Source organism: Poecilia reticulata, chromosome 19 (genome assembly GCF_904066995.2).
Source record: "Poecilia reticulata chromosome 19, P_reticulata-male-v2, whole genome shotgun sequence".
Lineage (NCBI taxonomy): Eukaryota > Metazoa > Chordata > Actinopteri > Cyprinodontiformes > Poeciliidae > Poecilia > Poecilia reticulata.
Window position 1 is genome coordinate 19,807,166 of NC_088848.1, and position 10,907 is coordinate 19,818,072.

General features: G+C 37.8%; 1 long non-coding RNA gene across 2 annotated transcripts; it reads left to right on the top strand.

Moving 5' to 3' along the window:
• Positions 1–4,643: 4,643 nt before the first annotated feature.
• Positions 4,644–8,313, top strand: LOC145549114 (uncharacterized). 2 transcript variants are annotated; one of them, XR_014085077.1, is made up of 3 exons: positions 4,644–4,744; positions 5,486–5,747; positions 6,992–8,313. It is a non-coding gene; the product is annotated as an uncharacterized LOC145549114 (long non-coding RNA). The 2 variants fall into 2 exon arrangements; XR_014085076.1 differs by having other exon boundaries at positions 5,486–8,313.
• The last annotated feature ends 2,594 nt before the right edge of the window (positions 8,314–10,907 follow it).

Here is a 10,907-nt window from a genome sequence, read left to right on the forward strand (position 1 = left end):
TGTGGGAGAGTTTTTTTTAAAAAAATTAGATCTGTAGATGGTTTTATTGTACAGAAATTACATAAAAGAAAAAAGTCAGCTCTTTATCAAACTCCCCCTCTGATCAGCACCAGTACTTTGGTAAGACAAAAACCTACAACACCAGACTAATTAAATAAACTAGTTCTAAAAACAGGAATGTGGGCTTAATAATAAGTATCTTTAATACTTGCTTAAAGGTTATTTTCAAAGGGTACTTTTAATTTGACAAAAAAAAAGGACTCAAATGCATAAATTTACTAACATGTATTCTAATTCTAATTTATTGGACATAAGTGTATTGCACTAATCCACACTATAAACAAAATAAACTCTATAATTTATACTAAAATACCAGCAGCTGTGATTTTTAAGTATACGGCGAAGTTCTGGCAACCACAGAACCGGCATTTTAACGTAAATTAAAGACGCTTCTGTTTTTACGGTGCAGAAACTGTGGACTTACAGTCTGTGGATTTACCTTTCTACATAACTTTTTACACAAAACTGATTTAAACCAAGTGTTTCTGCTGGTTTACTTCTTATCCTCTTTCAATTCATGCCCGGAAAAAAAATGAGCTTTTCGCCACATTTGAAGCAGAAAAACGTGTTGTGGCCTTTTCCCTCCCTCAGCGTCAGATTCAGCAGATCCAAGCCTCCTGGCTTCAAAGTGAATGTCGGGTCAGATGGTATCAGTACAGCTCCGGCTGACTTCGCTTCTGGATCAGACGTTCTGACAGCCAGCAGAGGTGTGATGTCAGCCGCTACGGTTATTTGATTAGATGTTGATACTGAGCTTCTGTCCTGTGAAATCACTGAAATCGCTTTAAACCTCCAAGTTTATATACTCTAAGGTCTCTGAATGCGACCAAAGGATGTTTGTAAGGACCTGACAGCCGTGAAGCTTCGCTCTGGTGCGTTTTCTTTACTTCTTCTATGGGTGAGGTGAGCAGAAAAACCTTATTTCATGATAATGAACCCTTGAAGACTTACTGTACACAATCAGCAACACAACAGGTGGCAAAACAAAAAGGCAAACATGAATAAAGATAAGCTTCATTCTGTCAGTACATAAATGACAGAGATTTCTGTTCCTTCAAATGAAACTTAAAAGTTTCACCTGAAATGCACTGAATGGCCGTGCTGAGAAAAGTGAAATAAAGTTACGAGACTAAAGTCATTTGAGAATGAAGTTGGAATATTATGCGGATAGCCATGAGAATAAAGTTTTAATACTACGAGAATAAAGTTTTAATACTACGAGAATAAAGTTTAAATACTACGAGAATAAAGTTTTAGTACTACGAGAATAAAGTTTTAATACTACGAGAATAAAGTTTTAATACTACGAGAATAAAGTTTTAATACTACGAGAATAAAGTTTAAATACTACGAGAATAAAGTTTTAGTACTACGAGAATAAAGTTTTAATACTACGAGAATAAACTCGTATGAAAAGTCATAAAATGACAAGGATAATGTTACGATAATAAACTTGAAATAGTTCAATGATATGAGAAGTAAAGTCTCAGCAAAAATAAAGTTGTAATATTATGACTTTATTTTCAAAGCCAGAGGATTTTTTTTTTTTTAGAGAACAGCTGTCATTTTTTATTTCACCAACATCAATTTCATAAAATGACGTAAATAAAAACAGTTCCTTTAAGGTCTGCGTCGTTGATTACATCAGCAGGCGTCTGGAGCTCTAACTTTACTCCTGTTATTTTGGCGTTTTTCTGATTTTCTTCCAAATTTTGACAAATTTTGTGTTTCCCTTTTTTTCTTCTTGCTTTCTTCACCTTTTACCAAACCGGGCTTATATTTGCTCCAGTAAACACACGGTCTGAATCATTAACACACACACACATTCATTCTTGATAAGTAGCGACGTTTGTGTCAGAAAAACCATCCTGCAGGATGTGAAGATCTGCTGGTTCTCAATAGATGCTGCTGCTGCTGCTGCTGCTGCTGTCTTTATGTTCCTCATGTATCGTTTCAGGATGGGATGCAGCGTTGAGACCCAAAATGTCCCCGGCTCTGACCAGCTGTCACGGCTCCGTAATCGCCTTGTCGATTTTAATAGCGGCTTCGTCAATTTCCTGTTCCCTTTTGTCGTGCCCTAAATTGTAGAGTTAGCTGAAATGTCGAGCCCAATACTTCTCAAGAGGAGAAGTGCAGCAGGCTGAACGACGGATACGTTTAGCACTGATTTATTCCATGATGCGGTTTTGGTTTTGGCGTCAACAAATTGCCATCATTTCAGATGAATCACAGAAACAGCAGATCCTCTCAGTCATTACAGGTTCGGTGCGTTTCTTGGATCAGAGTTAAAGATCTCCTGAACAGCGTTAGTCCATCAGAGCAGCAGTTTCCCCTTCACACCCCCCACAAATTGCAAGTGTATCTATGAGCCTATCACAATAATCAATAAATCAATTGATTGCATGACAGATTAAAACAAACTCAATGCTTTCCATTTGCAGGATTTATCGCTTTTCATTTTTCTTTTGTTTTTCTACCAGAAACTAGATGACAGAAGTCTTCAGTCTTTGGTTTTGTTTATAGTGACTTAATAATTCCTTTTATTTGCTTTTTATGTTGTTTAGTTAATTTATTTTGGATATTTAAAACGTCTTCCAATTTCAATGATAAAAGTTTATTTGGATTTAAGGTTCATTCATCCCTGAGGATGTGTTCTTGCATTATTTTGCCATTAACATTATATCATTTGAAAATGATCTCAAAACAACAATATTATCGTTTATTGCAATAACATCTGGGGCAATTCATCGTCCAATAAAATGTATCGTGACAGGATTACGTATCTATGACTTCCATACAATTATCTATTTTGTTTGTTTAATGACATTATCACATTACTGAAGTCACGCCAGTCAAAATGAACCATCCTGTAACAGAGAATGGACTTTCTTTTCACTTATTGGTTTCAGTGGAGTTTCTTTCTCCTGTTTTTGTTGAACTTCACCTTTTCCTCCAGAGATATGGCAACACTTTAAATATCGAGCCGTTTAATTAAACCGCGGCGCGTCGCGCAGCAACACCGAGATCCAGAAGGTTATTTTCTACGAACCATAAATCTTTTAAGAAAAGAGCAATAATGGAAATCACTCTTTCGCATGCCTCCTCGGAGACAGGAAGGGATGATTCCTAATTCCAACTTTGCGCTGATGTTCCATTATTGGACAAAAGAAAAAACTCATTTTACGTTAGAAAATGAGCAATTTGTTCTGAAACTGATCCTCAGCTTTGTGGGATTTGATCTTTGTTATCTGACACAGTGGAGATTACATAAAGCAATCTCCTCCAAATAAGTGAGGGACACGCTTCCATGGCAACCAGAGAGCAGGTTTCAAAGGAGAACTTCACCACCAGAGGATCATCTCCCTGAAACTGAATGGATTGCTAATAAACTACGTTTAGACTTTCTAAATGCTCAAGACAAGATTGGACTGGTCCGTTGTTTTCAAGTATGTTTGAACTCTAATACCAGTCCCATCTGTTGTAGATGTCAAAGGGATTTTATCAAGTTTTTTAAAATCTGAAATCTCACAACAGCATTCCAGGTGTAGCTGCAGTAGGCAACTTTTATTTATATAGAAATATTTCTTTTGCATTTTTATGAAAACTTTCACTGGGTCTTGACAACATGTAATATAAACAGGACTCTTGACATCCTCTCTGCTTCACTACAGCTGGTTCACCACAACAGAACCTGCCTGAAGCTAATTAGCATAGCCACCGACCACGGCAGGTAAACAGTTTTCCTGGAACGGTAAGCTGTTTCTATTTAGCAGCATGTACATGAGGATGACTGACAACACTAAGACCCTCCCCCTGGCTCTGATTGGTTGTTTCTGACTAGAAACCTTTTCTGCACATGGCAGTAGGACCTCAGGCAGAGGAGCTGCATTTCATCCCAGGTCGTCTCATATCGCCACCTTCCTAAAATAATGGCCTACGTCACCTTTTAACTTTAATTAGGCCATTGTTTTAGGAAGGCTACGTCATAATTTTAACAAATATGTACAAACATATAGATATTTTTTATAAAAGTTTCCTGCTGCAGCTTTAAGGCTTAATGAAGTTAAATCACATCATAAAAGGAATGCTAAACTCTGTCTGATGTATGTGATGTATGTGAAGCTGGTCCTTTCAAGCATGAATTATGATCCTTTGTCAGGATTTTTTCCAGTTTTATATACAGTATATATGTATATATATATATTTTTTTTCCTTAAGGCATTAAAAAAAGGCAGGAAAAAATTTTTTGTAAAAAAAAATACTTTTATTATTATTTTTTTTTAGATGATCAATTGTCATTTTCTCCAAATACAAGGTTGTTATTTGAAAAATAAATCAGTAGCATGCAGATGGATATTCCTAAAGTCTTCTACTGGATTGTTTTATAATTTTTTTAGTGCAGCACATGCTAACAAATGTTTCTAATTCACATATCTCACATGTCTCTGATTCCCAACAGAACTTTTCTCACCTTTGATCTGGGTTTAGCGTGTAAAACAGACACTTTGACCAGTTCAACACAGGAAATGCCGTTTCCTCTTCTGGGAGAATCCAGCAGCTTTTCGGGACAGAAAATCCACTGGATGTTTTGGGATTCCCTGAAGTCTGAGGTTCACGTTTGGTTCTCATGGAGGCTGGATCCTGTCCTGCTTCTGGAAGAAACCGACCGGAAAGGACTTAGGAGGTGTTACTGCATCAACCATACATCCAGATTGAATATAATTCATTTAGTTTGAACTGAGAAGAATCATGAAATGTTTTGTTTTCTGGCCAATCAGAACAAACCGAACTTTCAGAGTTAACACTGTATCAAGCAGGCATATCATGTGAAGCTGCCAGTTAATCACTGCAGTATTTTATGTAATGGGAATTCTTTTCAGTTCAGTTCACTTTATTTTGGTAAATTGTCAACATTAAACTCAGGAAACAAACAAACAAACAAACAAACAAAAAAACAATAAACAAACATAATTTACCAAAAAATGAATATTCTACAGCCAGAGCTTACACCCAGAATTTTTTTTTAAAAGTAAGTTTTAAGGAAAAAAAAGTCCTTTTATTTCTAAAAAGAAACTTTTAATTTCTCAAACTTAGAAATTTCCAAGGCTTTTCTAGAAAATGTCTTTTTTTTTTTGACAAAAATTTACTCTTATTCTTTTTCTCTAATGGGCTGGAGCTAGACTTTTTTTTCTTCACCTTATAAAATGTACATACTGCATCTGCGTAAAAAGTTAGAATTGAAAATGCTCCATTACGTTGCATTTTCAGGGATTTTTACGTGTGACTTTCTTTCTCCGCATTCAGGATAACAAAGATTTATAGCAATTTGTCATCATGTGTTTTTTACTACTTTCCTTAAACGTTTAAATGAAAACATGTCTGTCTGATGTCCTCACACCTGACTGTTTTGGTGAAACGTTTTCAGCTCCAAAGCTGCTGATGCAGCAAAACGACAATCATCCCGCAGCTTCCAGGGAGGAAAAGAACTGAAAGTGGCTGCGCTCCAGATGTTCCTACAGGAAGCCACTGGGTTTGGTGCCGTTGGTTTTGGATCGCGCTCTGCAGCGTCTCTAAAGCCCGGCAGGAGCCGTTTAGCTCTGGGCTGCATGGAGGACGCGGGCCAACGGCGCGGTGCGATCCGAGCTGCTGGAGAGGTCCAGCTGCCAGGAGCCAGGAAGTGGAAAGAGGTTTTAAAAAAAAAAATATATATATATATGTGTTTGTGTTTGAAAAAAAAATCAAAGTGAATTTAGTAACGTCCCAGGATTTCTTCAGATGTCTGTGTGCAAAATTATAATTCAGAGTTCCTTTTCTTTTTCTTCAGGGAGAGTGTTATTAGATTCCCAGCTGCTGTAAGAAAACTGAAAAATTCTCCTGGGAATTTCGGAAAACACAGCAGGTGAAATGATCTGAAGTGAAGCATCGAGTTCAGCAGCTGCATTATTTTAGATGCTATGTCCTAAATTGTTCCAGACATGATCAAATATTTAGCAGAGGCTCTCGTGTGGCTCAGTTCGCCGCGTCAGATCCAAGTTTCATGTGCTGGAGCAAAAGGAAGTAACATAATTAGAAATTGGAAAGAAAATAATGATCATTTTCAACAGATTTTACAGATTTAAATCTGAAAGTGTGGCATTCATTAATATGCAGAAATGTTGGTATTTCTGTATTAGCTTAGCGTTTGTAGATATTTGTATTTGGTCAACATTCTTTGCCAAATATTTTCATCTCAATCTGGATTACTACTGAGAGAATCAAGTCGGATCATTTCATGTTGAGATGAGAGGGTGAAATTAGAAGCTTTTATTGAGCTTAAAATGACCCAAATTACAAAAATACAAAAGAAGATTTGCTTAATGGAAACACAGATGTTTTAGGGGAAAACAACCCAAAAAAAGCTCAGTCTTTTTGTTTTTGATGAAACGTTTTTAATGAGCGTTTCTCTCCAAACGTCTGAGCGGATGTTGCCGCTGGTGAAAACGACAAAGACGACAGGAAGTGGAACGAGGACGATGGTGCTCCGTGTTTTCAATAACTTATCGCCTAAACAGACTTATTCCTGTGATTTTAATTGCGTTTCTTATTTAATGGAAGCGCTGCAATCGCAAAATTGTGATTATTTTTCCAGACAAAGTTTGGCGCACGTTTGTACAGAAAACGCAGCAGGTTGAGGCACGTTTGCGTCTCTTCCTTTTTTAAATTTGAATTTGAATCTCAAGTGTCCCACATTTCCCTGCTTAACCTGCTGAGCCAATAGGAAGTGAGCTGACTGGCAAAACCAATAAGAGCTGGAAAAGAAAAGATTTATTTTAAAAACCACATGTTTTCTTTTCCAACCACTGCTCATTTATCCAGAGCTTTACTTTGGTACGTCACAATAAAACACAACTAAAGACACTCTTTTTTTTTTTTTCTCTGTAACTGTCTGCAGAGCTCCCTCCCCAGAAAGCTCAACCACATTGGTTTCCACTGCTTTCTAATCACTCCAGTACCATCCGTTCTGCCCGCTGGGTTGGGTTAGACGACACAAACAGCCGCAGCGAAACGGACCTGCTGCCTGGAGTTTTCCTGAAGGGTCACTGAGGTTTTCTGAAGCTGTGAACAGCTGACAGATTGATGGGGAGTCCTGCAGGGTCCTGTCGTCGGCTGGTGTACTTCATCATCAGGCCACACAGATACCAAGAGGTTCATTTGTTATTATGTGGGGATTGTGTTGCTTTTATCAGCCCTTTATCACTCCAGCACAGCTGCCTTTATGTGGCAGGATTATTTCTCTCTGTTACAAATTAAACACCTTTCAGAAAGTTGAACCAACACCAGAACTGAGCTGACAGACAGCCGCGTTGTTTTCCATGTTAGCTTTAAGAAATGTCACTTCCCACAATGCAACGGCAGCCTTTAGTGTGTGTTTGTACAATTTACTTTTGAATTTTATGTCAGGTTATAACATTATTAATCAAAAACACACCTGGATTGTTGCTTTGATTCTCTCATGCATCTTTGAGAAGTCCTTTAATCTCCATGGCAACCATTCAGCTGTGCACTGAAATGCTGGTGAAAAAAATGTTGTTAAAGGGTTAAAAGAGTAGCCATGTTGTGATGACTTCCTGAAGGCAGAGTTTCAAAAGGAGGAGGAGTTTCTTAAAGAGACAGAGGCCCAATTTCAAGGTGTCAAATTGCAAAGTAATATTTATTTTAAGTCATTTATGAGCTTTCTTATAACAACATAGTTACTTATTCATGCCACAAGATGTCACAATACGCAATAAAAAGAATACGATACTTTTTATTATGTATTAATTATGTAATAATTCATTTAATTAATATCATTATTAATAATTATTAATGAAAATCCCATGTATCTCAGCATTGGGACAATTTTCTTCCCCCAGGTTAACTGTTAAGTCTAAAAATAAATAAAACAAACATTAGCTTAGCCAAGCGTGTTCATCTAAATGAACATTTTTTCCACCATCTTTCCTCAACTCCAGATTTATAATATTCTCAAATTGCAGCTGCAAACGGCCGTCGGGCCGCACTCAGGACGCCACTGTTCCAAAATAACTCGGCTTTAACTCTGGATGATTTGTGTCATAAACACAACAGGGATTAACGTCATCATTAATGGATGCAGAGCGGTCGGGATGCCAACAGCAGAGAGGTCCCTGCAGGCCGGGTTGGTGTTTGTGCTCCCGACTGGACCAACCGGTTGCCGTGGGAGATGAGTCACCTTCCAGCAATAACACTGGAGCTTTAAGACAAAAGTCTCCGGCCCCGACGCTTCGGACCGAATGGACGTCCGGATGCCACTTCACATTCAATAATGTCAGCGCTTTGGGGAATCCGCCAGAGGAATCGTCTGTGTGAAACTTGAGACACGAAGATGTGAGGATGAAGGTCTTAAAAGGGAAAATGTGTTTTCCAGCCACACAGAATCATCTTACAGCACAATAAAGATACTGAGTTTACCTTCAGTTTTCAGAAAAACTGAACTTAACTTTTACATCATATATTAAAAGTAACTTAAAATTAATTTGACTTTGAAATTTAACACCTTGAAATTGGGCCTCTGTCTCTTTAAGAAGCTGCTGCTCTTTCTGAAGATCCGCCTTCAGGAAGTCATCACAACATGGCTCCTCTTACAGTTGAAAAACGTTCACATTTCCTCGCTGCCGTTGCTAACCCATGTTTTGCTCATCCAAAGTGTTGGAAAACCGTCTCCGTCGTTCCTCTTGTTTAGAGGAACAGTGCTGCAGTGCACTGCAGCACTGTTTTGCTGCAGTGCAAATATCACTGCAGCAAAACATCTTAGAAAAAAAAAAGATTATTTTTATGCATCATCCTCTGAGCTGTTTTAATCACTGGCCTCAGGCTCTTCCTCTTTGTTGCAGTGCAGTCAGTGCGGACTCTGTTGTTTGAACCAGTAGCATCCAGTCAGCATGTTTGTCTAATCTACCTAAATTCCTTGCAGAAATGATTAGAAACATGCGGCTCTCTCACGTTCTTCTGAATGGACCCGACCTCACAGAGGAAAACTCGGCAGGACACGGAAATCCGTCGGGGTTTTGTGGCGTACAAGGATGATTCATACCTTAGTAAATACTCTGGGATCGTTCTTTATCTGAGAGAAAACACACACACATGTATTTAATATTCAATAAGCACAAAATGACATTTAGGGAATTCTGACTGCTGGTTATCAAGGAAGAAATGCAAATAAGGTTGTCGGTTTTTTCTCAGACTAATTGTGTTCAACAATCCACTCAAGTTCCGCTAAATCCTCAAGCATGTCAGTTAAAGCCTGTAGTTATTCCCCTTGAAGAAATCCTGCAAAGATAAGGTCTTGGCGTCATTGAGATCATTTTTATGAATTTATTTTTGTGCTTACAGAGCTCAGCTCCTCCAGACTAGTGGCAGCAGCTGTTAGCAAACACCTGGTGGAACTGCACGCCTGCTGAGTTGATCACACAAACTACTGCTGGTAAAAACAGTGTTAAAGGGTCAACAGAGAAATGTTGACGATTTCTTGAAGGCGGAGTCTCAGAAAGAGCAGGAGCTTCTTAAAGAGACGGAGGCCCAATTTCAAGGCGTTAAATTGCAAAGTAAAATTTCCTTCAAGTCATGTCTGGCATTTTTTATAGTAACTCATGGTAACATATTATAAAATGGTTTTGTGTGTCTGAAAAATACAAAAAGCTTTTAGTGCTACAGTCTTTTTGGTAAAGGATGTGGGACAAAATGTACTCTTCTTCTGAACTTTAAAACTTTTATTCACAGCAGTTCATCTTCAGTGTCCTGCTTTATTCTGGGATTCTCAATTATTTACTCCAATAAATGATAATCAAAGGATTTTTTCCCCTAACATATCATTGAATCTGGGTTTGCTATTTTAAATAACTACAAAGTCATTTTTTCCTCTCTTATGCAGTAATTGTTTCCCCTAATGTAGAATCTGAATAATAATATATGAATTTTCTTGTTAGGTGTTACATCAGTATTTCCTCTTTCTTTATTTCTCCACATCAGATCAGATAAAACTTGCAGGTCAGCTGCTGTTCTGACCCGGTCCAACGTCTGTTCAGCTCTGCTTCATAAAACGGAGCATTTAGTTTCTGTTATTGGCGCGTAGTATTCTACTAAGTAGCTGTAAGCCGTTTTAATGCTTTTATAAAGCATTAAAAACCCGACTTTATCCTGACTGGCATAAAGGGGAAAGAATTCTGCTGTGTTCAAGTCGTTTGCAGAAGTTGCAATTTTCTGCAAACGAAAATTCCGACTTTTTGTTGGAATTTTCCAGGCGTTCCAATTTGGATGCCTGGAGTCCATTCTGACTCCAGGCGTGTGCCTAGAATCAGAATGGAAAACTTTGAGGTTTCTCACCTCGTCTGACCTCAAATCCAACATGGCTGCTGCTAGTAGAGGGTGAGCAGCTAATGTGTTTATTTCAACGTCTGGCTAATTTTGGTGAAAATGCTGCAGCAGCATTATGGGATTTACACATTTTCGAACATTTTGGAATTAACGCTAACTCATGTTAGCTTTAGCAAGATAATTCTTTTTTTTATCTCAAAAATTTGCTCACAAAGTATCATTTAAAAATCTATGCGGCTTTCAGCTGACTGTTGAAGCAAAGTTGAGTTAAACGTGACAACGCCAAGATCCATTTCTATTTCCCCAAATTAAAATAACTTAAAAAAATGTAAAAATAATTAGGCTGGGATTCTCTTATTTTTAAGAGAATTTTGGTACTTAATTTTTAATGTCATGTTTTCCAAACAGCCTTCTCGCAGAAGGTTTTATGGTTTTCGGAAATTTAATTAAGCATTTTCAGAATAATCTTATTTTGT